Below are 17,917 nucleotides of genomic sequence, written 5' to 3'. Positions count from 1 at the left end.
CTGTGGCGTCCTTTCCATTGTGTGACACGTCTAGGTAGCGCTGTACAGAATTTTGATGAAATTTGGTATCAATGTGACTTCAATAGACCACGTTAACGTTCACATTATATTTTAAGCTGTGGCGTTTCTGTCGCGTGTGTTGCCACCTCGACGTTTGGTGCATCGCCGAACCTGTGGATGACGTTGGAGGGGCCAATGCTTTTGCAAAGTTACAGGGGAAGGTTTTAAGAACTTGGAGCCAAATTAAAAAATTATGCGTCGCAACGGGAGGCAATTACGGTGTTTTGAGTAAAAGATCCTGAAATTGGTTGTGCATGGAGTTTCATGTAATTACACACTTGTCGTGACGTTGAAATGTTCTCGAAGAATGTTCCCATTTCAACAAAAATAAGGTTACAGTTACATAAAAAAATTAAAAATACCGGAAGTCGTACTACTGTATTAAGGCTCGGCTATATAAAACTTCCAAATAGGCAACACGTTTGTGGATGACGTTATTTTGCTTTTCTATGTTAAGGTGCTTGAAAATCTTTCGAGGGCGGTCTTATTTGTCCCAGCCTCTACTTTCTCTTATGTATATATTTCGACTGTCTGTCAACCGTGCTTCAGCCCGAAAGTCTGACGTCACTTAACTCTGTCCCGCCGCACTCGACATCACATTTTTGTCTGAAATGTCTGCAAGAGTCTTTGTCGCTTGCTTAGCTGTATCCATTGATCACGCGCTCCGATGCAAAGATTCGGTCACTGAAGCGCTTGTTGTTCACGTTATCGGAGTGCTGTCCATAGAGTTATATATACAGGGTGCTTCACTAAATGTGTTTGCCTATGTTAAGTTACGAAGTAATAGGCGACAGAAATATTTATTGCGGTAGGTCACCATAAGAAACGTTACACTGTCTGCGAAGCTATGAACATAGTTTAATGTGTTATTATACAAACTGTTACAGCAAAAAGATACGATTTTTTAGCTGGCCGGTGTGGCCGAACGGTTCTAGGCGTTACGGTCTGTACCACGTGACCGCTACGGTAACAGGTCCGAATCCTGCCTCGGGCATGGACGTGTGTGATATCGTTAGGTTAGTTAGGTTTAAGTAGTTCTACGATCTAGGGGACTGATGATCTCAGACGTTAAGTCCCATAGTGCTCAGAGCCTTCTGAACCATTTGAACAATTTTTAAATGGAGCAATAGTTGTTTCTATGATGCACTGGAATCAGATCCGCCAACTGTGTTTACATCAACTTAAATTACATTCCTATCACTTTTAGTTTGAGAGCTGAAACCCTTCAAAGTTTCAGGGCAGATAACATAAACGCTGCACATAACGCAATGCGCATTCTAAATGTGGTGCGGCCGAGTTGTAACTTCGCGGGTGTCACGGAGCAAGAGGCTTCCTCAATGCACTGTTAGACAGCTGACTGTCGCCGCACTTGGCTTTATACCCGACAGTTCCAGCTACACAAGCAAACGGGGCTCAATATACCACAGTTACTTACATCTGAAGAAGCTGACATACACGAACAGGGAGTACGCTGAGAGGTTGCTGACGCTCGGCGAGTGCCGACACGATGCCACTGTAGCAACCACGGCGTACTTCCTGAGATATCCTAGGCGATGGGCTCCGGCAGCCATTACGTTCTTACGAGCCGAACATCGACTTCGTGACACATGCAGCTTGGTGATGGGGTGCAGTAACAGAGGAAGAACTGCAAGAAATGAGCAGACGGAGATATTTCGTTTAGCTGCAGTGCACCACGATCCTCATGTCAGCTTACGAGCCGTTCCTGCAGTCAGTCTCCCATCTATGTGGTGTATAGCACACGGTCACAGGTTTCAACCACACCCCCTGTCACCGACCCAAGAGCTGCTATAGGTCCGCTCTCTGGCCAAAAGTCACAAGCCACATTTGCAAAGGAATTGTATCTCTCGAATCGGAGAAGGCACAACGCCTTTGTCGTTGTGTTATCACCACCACTGCAGACGAACATGGGGTAATGAACGGGCAAGCGAATAAACGAACCAGCTGCAGCAGACAGTCCTCTGCCTAAAACCACATCAACCAGAAACTTACAAAGGACGCAAAGAAGTCGTGCAGCTCAGCTTCCGTCGAATTCCCGGCACCTGTCTGTCATTTGTTTGTCCGATTCTGAGACGTCCTTCTTGTGGTGGAGGCGCTGGTCTCGCAGCGGCAGCTCGATTTCAACGACGGCTGCCCTAAGAGGGCGCAACGGTGGACGGAGTGATTGATGCAAGGCTGTTTTCTGGAGCGGCTCTCGCTTGATGGAAGTGGCACTGTGAGTTAGGGCGCGACCACCAGAACGGACAGTGGGAGACCCCATCGGGTTTCGGAAAAATAGGGCTACGGGTGTTCGTTCAAAATGGCTCTGAGCACTATGGGACTTAACTTCTGAGGTCATCACTCCCCCAGAACTTAGAACTTCGTAACTCTAACTAACCTAAGGACATCATACACATCCATGCCCGAGGCAGTATTCGAACCTGCGACCGTAGCGATCGCGCTGTTCCAGACTGTAGCGCCTAGAACCCCTCGGTTACTCCAGCCGGCTACGGGTGTTCGTGTTTGGTCGTTTTCCCACTACTTAGAGACCTTCTGTAACGTCAGTTATGTGGTGAGTGATTATAGTGCTGTCATCCCGGACACAAATTTAATCCTAGTAACAAAACTCTGACTGATCGCTTAGCAGCTTGCTTACGTGAACTCCCGAAAGAATAAGCCTGGATAGGGTCACTTTGGTGTTCTTCCATATTTATTCAGTTAATCTGCAACTCGCCCAGTGTTCTGTACCAGATATTTCCTGACGTCTTCGAGGTAATGAATGTGTATCCTCAGACCCCAGCCTCTAACTGTGAAAATTTCTGTCTTCTCCACAGTTGACCTACCTTGGTAGGCTGTTTGGTTTAACCTTCGCGCCTGTTAACCATCTCTTGAGTTGTACTGGGTCTCCGTATCTCCGTAACGTCTCTCTTGTGTTTTGGTTGCCTGGGGGTGGTGGACCTCGGTCTCTGCACGCTGCTTTTTGAGCCCCTGGTAGCTTGGTACTTCCATGTCGATTGTGGTTTCACAAAGGCCCTGTGGTATTTCACACGAGACTTTCATTCCTCTCTCAGGTGTAACTATTCAAACTACTTCTGGACAAGTGGTGTAGAACCGGCCTTGGTTTATTCTAGTTTAGCCAGCGTGAGGGCCACATCTTGCGGAAGACTGCACAGGTCTGATGGTGTGGAAAGAAAACCAGTCCTGTTACAACTGAGGGATGAGGATTCTCCAAACGGCTAACCAAATCAAGAGTTACTTAAAGCAGTTTATATGCATGTGCAAAACCTAGTTGAAAGAACCTTCTGAGAGAGTCTCTTAAATAGTTTTTTTTCTATTAAAAAGTTAACACTTATTTTAAGAATGGGCCAGAAAACCTTTCTCAGATGCTTGCGTGGGCCTATATTTTACACTGTGCGTTTTTTATTTAAATCCTTTGAACTTTGTTATTATATATTTATGGTTTTTGTTTCTTAAGTGGTTAATACGATAAGTATTTACCTGTTGTTTGCTTAACTGAAATAAATTGTAAGATTTTATTAAGTGTGGTGGTATCACTGAAACTATAATATTTTAAAACAATTACACAAAACTGGAAGCTTGCCTTAAAAGCACATCTTGGGGGGTGTTTCTCGATTAGTTGTTTTGCTAAATGAATAATACCTTAATAATTATTCTATCGTTTGTGTAACTGAAAGAAATTGTGTTATTTTATTAAGTGTGGCGGAATCACTGACTCATTAATATTTTCAACCGATTGCACTTAATTCGTGTTTCTTAAATGTTGGATTTTGCTAAATACTTAAAACTTTTCTTTAAAAAAATCCTGTTGTTTGTTTAACTGAGAGAAAAACGTAAGATTTGAATAAATATTCAGCACCCTTTAGTAGTTTAATATCTTAAAGGAGTTCATAGATATTTGCTAAGTTCAGCTGCAAGCACATTTTAGGGGAGTCACTCAAGTTTCTTTTTCTGTCTTAATAGGTTAAAACATGTCAAAAATGGCCAATTATAAACTTTTCTCCAGCGCTTGAGTGGCTCTTAGAGTTTACACTATTTGTTTTTTATTTAAATCCTTTAAACTTTGTTATTATATTTCTGAAAACTCTGGAAATATTTTTATAGTAAATGTTTCTCTTGTTTAAGTAGAGTGCGTAAGCTAAAGGGTGAAAGATGTTTTCCCTGAATCTTGCCTAGCCATTACATATTCCCTTGGCCTTGTTTCTAAACCTTTTTTCACTCTTTCATGGGCCGTCGCTTTAATTTCTGTTGCGGGGTTGTTGGGAGGGGGGGGGGGGGCTTGTAACTATCTTTCACCTTCATTGTTTATTTAGTCATATAATATTTACTATTTTACTTATAGATTTGTGATTTACAGTCCACAGTTCACCATGGAGCACGGCATTGCCCGGGACTCGGTTTGTTAAGGAAAGAGCAGATCAACTACAAAGCCAAAATTCACTCTCAAGTTATAGAGGGGAGTGTTACCGATCTCAGTGCATGAATGATGGCAGCGGTGAATAAACCTCTCGTCGCTTTAGAGGGTGTAGCAAGTTCGATTGGGACCAGGTTTCTAACATACAAGCTGGTTTGAATATTTATGGCAGAAGCTTACTTCGCCTCAGCGTTTTGCTATGAATAATTTCAGCAAACCACCAGACCATATGGGAATTTTATGGAGGGAAAGTGATAAGCTGTCCGTTATAGTCCGTGAGTGACGTCGAGGTGGTTTTGTGGTTGTCAGATTTGAGCATCACGCTGATGCGTTGGAATTGCCTCATGATCAAGTTCTTCATTTATTCTCATCCATTAGCCAATGGGACACTGAGTCAAACATATGCTAACATTTTGTGGGACGGAACGGGGTTGATGGAGTTATCTCAATGGTTAATCAGTTTCAAACTGGCCTCTCGTTTGAACAACAAGTTTCAATCTAAGCATTATTGACGGGTGCAGTCAAGTAATGAGCCCTTAAGTAAATATATTAAGCCGATCCGAACCTCGGTTTTTCCTTTTAAACTGGAAGTTCCCAAGTGTAAAATTGTCGATAACATATTGGAGAGGATGAGGTCCGAGGATCGACCTTGCAATCACCATTGCTACTAAACCTTCCACCTTTGATCGACTGAGTGCTTTGGTTTCCAGAATTGGGCGACTTAGTTACGCTCATAGTCAGAGGGTTCAATCATCATTATGTTCCATTGGAGCTAGTGGCTGTTCGGTGTAACCTACATTCGACAGTGTCGAGAGAAGTCGATCTTCAGTCTGTTTTCGTTGCCAGGGGTTGGGACTTTTTCCCTGCGAGGGGAAGTAGACTGTCGACGGTGTCGGAAGGTGGCAAAGAGGATCATAATATCCTTCCCTAGGAGTTGTCTTTGAACTAAAGGAGTAGTGTGTGAGATATTACCGTTTGTGTATGCTTAGCTGAATCATAAGTCAGTCTGCGCCCTTGCTGATTCTGGGAGCTCATTATCACTGCTGGACTATCATTGGTACCTAGGGTATCGCTCTTTGTGTAAGTCGTTCCCTTACAAACTTCTTCTCGGCCATTAGCTGCTGTAAGTCAGCAAGGTTGTGGTCAGTTGTGTATTTTGAAGTTTTACTTGCCGGCTAAATTGTTAGACAAGAACGACTGGCAGGTAGGAGACGGGATACTGGCAGAAGTAAAACTATGAGAAGGAGGCGTGAGCCGTGTGTGGGTAGAGCACTTGCCTGGGAAAGGCAAAGGTCCCGGGTTTGAGTCTCGGTACGGCACACAGTTTTAACCTGCCAGGATGTTCCATATCAGAGCAAGCTCTGCTGCAGAGTAAAAATTTATTTCTAGAAACATCCCTCAAACTGTGTGTTCCCACATCATACTTTTTTCCAGGATTGCTGGTTCTCCATCGTTCGCACGAGAGCTTCTGCGAAGTTTGAAAGTATGAGACGAGGTGCTGGCGGAAGTACACATGTGAAGACTGATCGTGAGTTGTGCTTAAATAGTTCAGAGGATTGCCCGCGAAAGGCAAAGTTCCCTAGTTCGAGTTCCGGTCCGGTACACAGGAAGCTTTAGGTGTTAGTGGTCAAGAATTTGTTCGTTGATTTTATATCCTCTGATTGATTAATGTTGATCAACAACGCGCTCTTTATTTTAAATTTGGCCTTGGGGAAAGAAATGGTTTATGCTCATGTAATATTTCATTTCCGGTGTGTTCTCTTTGGCCTGCTTATGGGTGTTATGAACGGAATCATTTGGAATCACGACAAAGGTATCAATTTTCGCGGTTGCTCGATGAGTTCACAGAAGGCTTGACCTATAGGCGTGGTAGACTAACAATATCGAGTATAAAATCCAGTTGACTGACGATTTCCTAGTTTGTAAATCCCCGCCCCCCCCCCCCCCCCCTTCCCCAAGGAAAAGTTTTTCAGCAAATCTGTGGCTTCACCTGATCTGCATCACCGTTGCACATGGTTCTCTGGAGCAAAGTATTTCGCCTGTTACCAAATTCCGCCCCCCCCCCCCCCCCCCGCCACGAAACATGGACATTGCCGTTGGTGGGGAGGCTTGCGTGCCTCAGCGATACAGCCGTACCGTAGGTGCAATCACAACGGAGGGATGGAGCGGTATCTGTTGAGAGGGCAGACAAACGTGTGGTCCCTGAAGAGGGGCAGCAGCCTTTTCAGTAGTTGCAGGGGCAACAGTCTGGATGATTGAATGATCTGGCCTTATAACACTAACCAAAATGGCCTTGCTGTTCTGGTACTGCGAAAGGCCGAAAGCAAGGAGAAAGTACAGCCGTAATTTTTCCCGAGGGCATGCAGCTTTACTGTATGATTAAATGATAATGGCGTCCTCTTGGGTAAAATAAAACGGAGGTAAAATAGTCCCCCATTCGGATATCCGGGCGGGACTCCACAAGAGGACATCATTGTCAGGAGAAAGAAAACTGGCGTTCTACGGATCGGAGCGTGGAATGTCAGATCCATTCATCGAGCAGTTAGGTTAGAAAATTTCAAAAGGGAAATGGATAGGTTAAAGTTAGATATAGTGAGAATTAGGGAACTTCGGTGTCAGGAGGAACAAGACATTTGGTCAGGTAAATACAGGGCTATAAATACAAAAGCAAATAGGGATAATGCAGGTGTAGGTTTAATAATGAATAAAAAATAGGAATACAGGTAAGATGCCAAAAACAGCATCGTGAACGCATTATTGTGGCCAAGATACACACAAAGCCCACGCCTACTACAGTAGTACAAGTTTATATGCCAACTAGCTTTGCAGACGATGAAGAAATTGATGAAATGTATGATGAGATAAAGGAAATTATTCTGGTTGCGAAGGAAGACGAAAATTTAATAGTCATGGGTGACTGGAATTCGTCAGTAGGAAAAGAGAGAGAAGGAAACATAGTAGGTGAATATAAATTGGGACTAAGAAATGAAAAATGGAGCCGTCTGGTAGAATTTTGCGCAAATCTTAACTTAATCATCGATAACACTTAGTTCAAGAATCATGAAAGAAGTTTGTATACGTTGAAGAACCCTGGAGATTCCAAAAGGTATCAGATAGATAACAGAATGTTAAGACAGAGATTTAGGAAGCAGGTTTTAAATTGTAAGACATTTCCAGTTGCAGATTTGGACTCTGACCACAATCTATTGGTAATGAAATGTAGATTAAAACTGAAGAAACTGGTGAAAGGTGGGATTTTAAGGAGTTGGGATCTGGATAAACTGAACGAACCAGAGGTTGTACGAAGTTTCAGGCAGAGTGTAAGAGAACAATTGACAGAAGTGGGAGAAAGATATGCAGCAGTAGACAAATGGCTAGCTTTGAGGGATGAAATAGTGAAGGCAGCAGAGGATCAAATAGGTAAAGAGACGAGGGCTAGTGGCAACCCTTGGGTAACAGAAGAAATGTTGAATTTAATTGACGAAAGGAGAAAATATAAAAATGCAGTAAATGAAGCAGGCAAAAAGGAATACATACGAAGTAAAAATGAAATCGACAGGAAGTGCAAAATGGCTAAGCACCGATGCTTGAGGACAATTGTAAGGATGTAGAGGCTTATCTCCCTAGGGGTAAAATAGATACTGCTTACAGAAAAATTAAAGAGACCTTAGGAGAAAGGAGTATATCAAGAGCTTTGATAGAAATCCAGTTCTAAGCAAAGAAGGGAAAGCAGGAAGGTGGAAGGATTATATAGAGGGTCTACATAAGTACGACGTACTTGAGGACAATATTATGGAAATGGAAGAGGTTGTAGATGGAGACGAAATAGGAGATATGATACTGCGTAAAGAGTTTGACAGAGCACTGAAAAACCTGAGTCGAAACAAGGCCCCCGGTGTAGACAACATTCCATTAGAACTACTGACAGCCTTGGGAGAGCCAGTCCTGACAAAACTCTACCATCTGGTGATCAAGATGTATGAGACAGGTGAAATAACCTCAGACTTGAAGAAGACTATAATAATTCCAATCCCAAAGGAAGCAGGTGTTGATAGATGTGAAAATTACCAAACTATCAGTTTAATAAGTCACAGCTGCAAACTACTAACCCGAATTTATTACAGACGTATAGAAAAACTGATAGAAGCCGACCTCGGGGAAGATCAGTTTGGATTCCGTAGAAATGTTGGAACACGTCAGGCAATGCTGACCGTACGACTTATGTTAGAAGAAAGGTTAAGGAAAGGCAAACCTACGTTTCTAGCATTTGTAGACTTAGAGAAAGCTTTTGAGAACGTTGATTGGAGTACTCCATTTCACAATCTGAAGGTGGCAGGGGTAAAATACAGGGACCGAAAGGTTATTTGAAATTTGTAAAGAAGGCATATAGCAGTTATAAGAGTCGAGGGGTATGAAAGGGAAGTAGTTGTTGGCAAGGGACAGGGTTGTAGCCTATCCCTGATGTTATTTAATCTGTATATTCAGCAATCAATAAAGGAAATTAAAGAAAAGTTCGGAGAAGGTATTAAAATCCATGGAGAAGAAACAAAAACTTTGAGGTTCGCCGATGACATTCTCATTATGTCAGAGACAGCAAAGGACTTGGAGGAGCAGCTGAACGGAATGGACAATGTCTTGAAAGGAGGGTATAAGATCAACATCAACAAAAGCAAAACGAGTATAATGGAATGTAGTCGAATTAAGTCGGGTGATGCTGAGGGAATTAGATTAGGAAATGAGACACTTAAAGTAGTAAAGGAGATTTTCTATTTGGAGAGCAGAATAACTGACGATGGTCGAAGTAGAGAGGATATAAAATGTAGACCGGCAATGACAAGGAAATCGTTTCTGAAGATAAAAAATTTGTGAACGTCGAGTATATGTTTTAAGCGTCAGGAAGTCGTTTCTGAATGTATTTCTATGGAGTGTAGCCGTGTATGGAAGTGAAACGTGGACGATAAATAGTTTAGACAACAAGAGAACAGAAGCATTCGAAATGTGGTGCTACAGAAGATTAGATGGGTAGATCACATGCCTAATGAGGAGATATTGAATAGAATTGGGGAGAAGGGGAGCTTGTGGCACAACTTGACTAGAAGAAGGGATCGGTTGGTAGAACATGTTCTGAGACATCGACGTATCACCTGTTTAGTTTTGGAGGGCAGCGTGGAGGGTAAAAATCGTAGAGGGAGACCAGGAGATTAATATACTAAGCAGATTCAGAAGGATGTAGGCTGCAGTAAGTACTGTGAGATGAAGGAGCTTGCACAGGATAGAGTAGCATGCAGAACTGTATGAAACCTGTCTCAGGACTGAATACCAGACTAACAACAACCAAATTCCGCTGTCAGAGGATTCCACGCACATTATCGCCTTCTGTACGGATTGGAATCTATTCAAATTTAACTCGGTTCTATTTTGTTCCTCGACAGGTGCAGCTGCTTCATCTAGGTTACTAGCTCAGATGCTAAAGGACATAAAACATTTAAGGGTCTATAAAAATATTTGGACTATTTTATCATCCATAGCCCAACCTTTGAGGAACACTTGCGGCATTTGGAAGCAGTGATAGAGAAGATTATGAAGGCTGGTCTGACCTTGAAACCTTGTAACGTCACTTTAGAGCACTGGCTGATTCCCTTTCTAGGCCATTTCGTTACTGCCGAAGGCATTAGGATAGATCAGGAGCTTATTGTGAAATTTTATCATGTATAGTGGAATCTCTGAGACTATACGTAATTGTGCATAACTGGAAGCTTCGCCGGAAAGTACATTTTAGATTGTCCATTGAATGCTTCTATTTCTTAAATGGTTCATAGATTTTTCTAAAACAATGCTATCGCTTGTTTATCTGAGAGAAAAATATAAGATTTTGATAAATGATTTGGACCCGTTGTGAGTTTAATAACTCAGCGAGTTCGATACGTATTTGTTAACTTGAGCTAAAAGCACGCTTTTGGGGAGTCTCTTAAACTGTTTTTACCTCTTAAGTGGATGACATTTCTTTTAAGAATCAGCCATTTGTACACCTTTATCAAGCACTTGATTGGGCCTGTACTATACACAACAAGTCTTTATTTAGGTCTTCTAATATTTGTTACTATATTTCTTAAACCCCACAGATATTTTGTTACTGATACATTTTGGATCATGTTTGAATACAGTGTGCAAGCTAATATCCCAAAGATGTTCGGGCTCTCATTCGATTCCTTTTCGTCGACATGTCTTGGCTCAAACTCTTCTAGGGGTTAAACCACACGTGACTCATTACACGCCCTAAATTAGACACTTGTGGGCCTTTGGCTAAATTGTCTGGCTGATGGAGAGTTTGAGAAGTTGTGTAAAACATACTAAGTTAATACAACATACAATACATTAACGATGTAGGCCACACAGTTGCTATTTGTTAGAGTATTGTTTATTCAGAAACCAAACTAATAGTGTCAGTAGTCATATTTAGAGCTACTGTTACACTCGAGCGCATATCCGTTTGACACACTTCGATCGTTCACAATCTCATCGCGAAATTCAAGTCCATCAGTCCACCTCGTTCTCTAAAACAAAAGATAGAGTACACACCAGCGCGAGGCTGATCACCGCTCAGAGACTTAGTCCCGCGATACCGCACAAAGCGAAATTTTCTGTTTCACTTCCTAGCTACCCACAGACCAACTGTCCGCTTTCGCATCTCTATCCGCACTCTACCCTCTGGTGTCCAGAGCACATCTGTCCACTTTGGAGTCTCCAGCCGAACTGCCCGCTTTCGCGTCTGCAGCAGGACTGTCCCTCGTATCCGGCCGCGTCTCCCGCATGCCGGACATCGCCACTCAACTGAGTAGTGCAGTTCCCTTCCCTGAAGCCCTCCGTCTGATTTGCTACAGCTTATTCTACATTGTTTTAGACTTTAACATGTTTAATAATCATAGCTTGACCTCATTTAAGTTCTAAATAAAGTAACATTAATACCCACTACACAATAAATATTAAATTGTTTCACATAGAAGCAATACGATTTCATTCCTAACTTTGAATGTCACGGCCCGTAGCTTTGCACCAATATGTCTTCAGATAAATAAATAGAGAACAAAAGTGACTATTAATCACTAAACTTTACTACAAGTATTCTATTTAAATATCTTCACCATTTCGCGGCCCAGTCAGCAACTATATAAATATTAATTTTTATTTTAGTAATGAACAGCCTCAGTTGCACCGTTTACCTAGAACCTTCTTCAGAATAACGCCGGCCGCGGTGGTCTAGCGGTTCTAGGCGCTCATTCGGGAACCGCGCGACTGCTACAGTCGCAGGTTCCAATCCTGCGTCGGGCATGGATCTGTGTGGTGTCCTTAGGTTAGTAACGTTTAAGTACTTCTAAGTTCTAGGGGACTTATGACCACAGCAGTTGAGTCCCACAGTGTTCAGAGCCATTTGACCCATCTCAGAATAACAGATACTACCGTTTGTCTATAGTGGACATCATCAAGCTAAAACAACAAATCCATAAATTATCGTCAGACTATAAAACTTATCTGGACCTGCCTCAGTCCCACTTCACGACCGCGATGCAGCAGCCACGAGGTTATTACCTAATCATTGAGAAAAGTATCAAGCTATCATCGTTCAACGTGTTTTGATGGAGGGAATGATGATGTGATGTGTAAATGAAAATAGTGATAGTTTAAAATTACTGTGTCTTGTAAATAAGTACAGAGTTTACATTTACAGCATTTGTCATTTTAATGATGTGTTTTTATACGAAATATCGTTAAGATTGACCAACGCATTCAGATTTTAGCATTCAGGACTTTGTTACAAAACTTGTTAATTTCACTTTAACAGTAAATTCTAAACGATTATACATATGATCAGTATTCAAGTTTTACTGGGGTCACCATGAAAATGTAAGAAGGATGGTTGATTAAAGTAAATGTGGCTTCATTCCCTGAATTACTACAGAATTAAATACTCGTAGTTTTCATAAGCGTTTCACTCTATGGCCGATATTATGTCCGCCATATTTAACATTGTTACACCTCCCTGGGCATAAACAGCTCCTGCGGGGGTTTTCCTACGATGTACATTCTCGTCTGCCTAATTCGCACGCTACTACGATTAGGCCTGATCAGCCTGGCCTCATTCAGTACAATAGACGCCTGTGAATTTCCCCATGTCGGGGCGAATCTGCGCTCTTTGTGGCATACGGCCATGTACTACAGGATTCGTTTCACAATTCCTGGAAGACTGTCTCTTTCGCCCATATACTTAGATGAGAGCGAAACGCTCGTTAATTTACAAATGTATGAACTGAAGGTTTGAAAGATGTTTTTCCTGAACTTTACCTACCCATTCCACATGCTCTGAAACGTCTTGTTAAACATGTGATTATGCTTTTAATGGGCAATGCCAACAAAGGTAATTTTTTAATTTGGGTGTATAACTTAAAATTAACCACAAGTTTCCAGCTTCAGTGAAGTACAAGATTTAGTGTTGTGAAATCTGATAAATCTTTTTAAAACCGTAACAATGACACCACCATGTAACCAGCACTCAATCTGCAAATGAATCAAAATAGTTTATAGAAACACACGCGTATAAGATAAGAGAATAAGCATCGCAGCATATACTTTGAAGTAGATGACATGTTACACCATCTCTGAAAGAAAAGAACAGTATTTCTTAACCGAAATATTATGAAAACCTGCAAAACACAGAATTGACGCGTAAATGAGACCTTTATATTCGCGAGAAAAGATGAGAAACAACAAAAAAAATGGTATGGAGTACCTATTTTTAAATCAGCAGTGTTCTTGCAGAGTCTTTATTTTTTGGTACTGCTCTACTATTCGTCAAAGTGCTTGACATCTGCAGAAGACTGCTTTCGTCAGATTAAAGAGAGATTGTAGCGATGTCGCCGTACGTGTGCTTCACCTATACTCAACTTTACAGGGTATTTTATCATCTTTAATTTGTATAAACTGTTTTGACAAGACGCTGCCGTCACTGGAATTGTCGTGAAAATCATCAAAGCCATTTCGGTGGTTGGATAAGCATCTCTTAACCCATATTTTGAGGGGAAAAATGTCAAAATATCGAAGTGCGAAACTCTGTCACCGGTCGGTTCTTTCATCTAGAATTAGAAAATTGGTATTTCGCTAACGAGTTCAGGTGTATCGATATTTATGTTATATTTGATACCAAAACCTTCTGCTTTCTTTTTCTTGTCGAAATACAACACAGTTCTCTCATTTAAAGTTGCTCATAATACCAAATAATAAATAAAAACAGTATACAACTAAAGCGACATGGAAAAGTATGTTATATGTGAAATCTGTCTCCCATTTCACTTATTATTCTAATAAAAAATTTGAAGCAATCTATCTCATACAGTTTCACACCAGTCCTAGTTGGTAGAAATCGGCAAAACTGGTCAGTCTTCTGTCAGGTAGCATATTTGCTTCAGCACATTCTTTCCAAACTTACATATGCTACAGTACAGTATATAAGTGACCACAAAATCTCCAGTGAAAATGAGCGAGCTTTGTAGATGACAGCTGAATGAATCATGCACACTGTTGATACATAACCCATGTGCGTCTGTTTGGCACTAGTCATGTCTTCATGTCTCTATCATGACACTTGGACGAAATGACACTGTGACAATAGGGTGGATTACCAGTCTTAGGCGGAGGGAACAGTCTTTATCGCAGCAGGGCAATGGAGCTCACGTACCGCTCTTGCTTAAGACTTTACCATCTTTCTTGTTTCTTTAAGAGGGGGGTAGGTATCCTTTTGCGCCCTCTGATTATCTGCGTCCTTCGCAGATGCCAGTCTCACCATGGGCTCGGTAAAGCCCTGTTCACCCACCTAACTCGCCGTGTTGCTGTAGTAGATTTCCATTTATATATTTTTTATTTATATTTTTATACAGTATTTTCTAAGGCACTTGGAAATGTTGATAAGGTTATATCCAAAACCATATCATTGTTTCCACATTTAACTCCATAAATAGATCTATTGTATTCACTTTCAACGTCGATTGGAGTTCTCGGAGTGGTATCTGCAAAAAAACTGCGAAATCATATGGTGTTTCTGTGGAAAGATCTCGTTTGCGGGTGAAGCATCTTTTGCAAAATATAGTGTAAATCAATCTTCGCGCTATGAGCTACCGATAGACTGAAAATTTCTCCTTCAAAAAGAAGTGAATAAACATGGCCTCCGTTTGGACATTTCACGGATAGCATAACTTGTTCCTGTTTCAGTAGTTGTACTTTAAACAACCACATGTATCTACAGTTCATAACAAATATGCTGACGTTGTTTTGGAAAAATATACTATTTGACGTGGTATCAACATGACGAATTCCCCTGGCCATTTCGCATATACACTATTTGATCAAAAGTATCCGGACACCTGGCTGAAAATTACTAACAAGTTCGTGGCGTCCTCGATCGGTAATGGTGGAATTCAATGTGGTGTTGGCCACCCTTAACCTTTATGACAGCTTCCACTGTCGCAGGCATACGTTCAATCTGGTGCTCAAAGGTTTCTTGGGCAATGGCACTCCATTCTTCACAGAGTGATGCACTGAGGAGAGGTATCGATGTCGAACGGTAAGGCCCGACACTAAGATGGCGTTCCAAAATATACCAAAGGTGTTCTATAGGATTCAGGTCAGGACCAGTCCATTACAGGAATGTTATTGTCGTGTAACCACTCCACCACAGGCCGTGCACTATGAACAGGACCCCGATCATGTTGAGAGATGCAAATGCCACCCCAAAATTGCTGATCAACAATGTAAAGCAAGAAGATGCTTACAACATCAATGTAAGCCTTTGTTGTGACAAATCCACAAGAAACAAAAAATTGTTCAAATGGCTCTGCACACTATGGGACTTAACACCTGTGGTCTTCAGTCCCCTAGAACTTAGAACTACTTAAACATAACTAACCTAAGGACATCACACACGTCCATGCCCAAGGCAGGATTCGAACCTGCGACCGTAGCAGTTGCGCTGTTCCGGACTGAGCGCCTGAGCCGCTAGACCACTGCGGCTGGCACATGAAACCACAAGGGTACAAGCCCCCTCCATGAAAATCATGACCACACCATAAAATCACAGCCTCCGAATTTTACTGTTGCCACTACACACGCAGGCAGATGACGTTCACCAGGTGTTCACCATACCCACGCTCTGCCATCGGATCGAAACATTGTGTTCCGCCATTTGTCACTCCACACAAAGTTCTTCCACTGTTCAATCGCCCAATGTTTACGCTCCTTACACCAAGCGAACCTTTTTTGCATTTACCGGCATGATATGTGGCTTATGAGCAGCCTCTCGACTATGAGATCCAAGTTTTCTCAACTCACGCCTAACTGCTATAGTACTTGGATCCGGATACACTTTGGAATTCCTGTGTGTTGGTCAGGATAGATGTCTGCCTTTTACACATTATAGCCCTTTTCATCTGTCGGCGGTCTATGTCAGTCAACAGACGACAAACAGTGGACCTAGGTGTGTTTATGAGTGTGGAAATATCACGTACAGACGTATGATACAAGTGGTACCAATCACCTGACAACGTTGAAAGACCGTGAGTTCCGTAGAGCGTCCCATTCTGGTCTCTCATGATGTGTAATGATTACTGAGGTTGCTGATATGGAGTACCTGGCAGTAGGTGGCAGCAGACTGCTCCTAATATGAAAAACGTATGTATTTGGTGGTGTCGGGATACTTTTGGTCACATAGCGTATAATTTGAGAACCTTAACATAACGTCTGGAGATCGTAAGATCGCTTATTCGTGAAACGCAGAATTGTCTGCACCGCCACCAAATTTAATATCCCTTGAAAGGCTGAATCGTAAATGGGACTGTGGCGTCCTTTCCATTGTGTGACACGTCTAGGTAGCGCTGTACAGAATTTTGATGAAATTTGGTATCAATGTGACTTCAATAGACCACGTTAACGTTCACATTATATTTTAAGCTGTGGCGTTTCTGTCGCGTGTGTCGCCACCTCGACGTTTGGTGCATCGCCGAACCTGTGGATGACGTTGGAGGGGCCAATGCTTTTGCAAAGTTACAGGGGAAGGTTTTAAGAACTTGGAGCCAAATTAAAAAATTATGCGTCGCAACGGGAGGCAATTACGGTGTTTTGAGTAAAAGATCCTGAAATTGGTTGTGCATGGAGTTTCATGGAATTACACACTTGTCGTGACGTTGAAATGTTCTCGAAGAATGTTCCCATTTCAACAAAAATAAGGTTACAGTTACATAAAAAAATTAAAAATACCGGAAGTCCTACTACTGTATTAAGGCTCGGCTATATAAAACTTCCAAATAGGCAACACGTTTGTGGATGACGTTATTTTGCTTTTCTATGTTAAGGTGCTTGAAAATCTTTCGAGGGCGGTCTTATTTGTCCCAGCCTCTACTTTCTCTTATGTATATATTTCGACTGTCTGTCAACCGTGCTTCAGCCCGAAAGTCTGACGTCACTTAACTCTGTCCCGCCGCACTCGACATCACATTTTTGTCTGAAATGTCTGCAAGAGTCTTTGTCGCTTGCTTAGCTGTATCCATTGATCACGCGCTCCGATGCAAAGATTCGGTCACTGAAGCGCTTGTTGGTCACGTTATCGGAGTGCTGTCCATAGAGTTATATATACAGGGTGCTTCACTAAATGTGTTTGCCTATGTTAAGTTACGAAGTAATAGGCGACAGAAATATTTATTGCGGTAGGTCACCATAAGAAACGTTACACTGTCTGCGAAGCTATGAACATAGTTTAATGTGTTATTATCCAAACTGTTACAGCAAAAAGATACGATTTTTTAGCTGGCCGGTGTGGCCGAACGGTTCTAGGCGTTACGGTCTGTACCACGTGACCGCTACGGTAACAGGTCCGAATCCTGCCTCGGGCATGGACGTGTGTGATATCGTTAGGTTAGTTAGGTTTAAGTAGTTCTACGATCTAGGGGACTGATGATCTCAGACGTTAAGTCCCATAGTGCTCAGAGCCATCTGAACCATTTGAACAATTTTTAAGTGGAGCAATAGTTGTTTCTATGATGCACTGGAATCAGTAACGCCAACTGTGTTTACATCAACTTAAATTACATTCCTATCACTTTTAGTTTGAGAGCTGAAACCCTTCAAAGTTTCAGGGCAGATAACATAAACGCTGCACATAACGCAATGCGCATTCTAAATGTGGTGCGGCCGAGTTGTAACTTCGCGGGTGTCACGGAGCAAGAGGCTTCCTCGATGCACTGTTAGACAGCTGACTGTCGCCGCACATGGCTTTATACCCGACAGTTCCAGCTACACAAGCAAACGGGGCTCAATATACCACAGTTACTTACATCTGAAGAAGCTGACATACACGAACAGGGAGTACGCTGAGAGGTTGCTGACGCT

The sequence above is a fragment of the Schistocerca gregaria genome, chromosome 1, assembly GCF_023897955.1.
Source record: "Schistocerca gregaria isolate iqSchGreg1 chromosome 1, iqSchGreg1.2, whole genome shotgun sequence".
Taxonomy (NCBI): domain Eukaryota; kingdom Metazoa; phylum Arthropoda; class Insecta; order Orthoptera; family Acrididae; genus Schistocerca; species Schistocerca gregaria.
Note: the sequence above shows the minus strand (reverse complement) of the source record.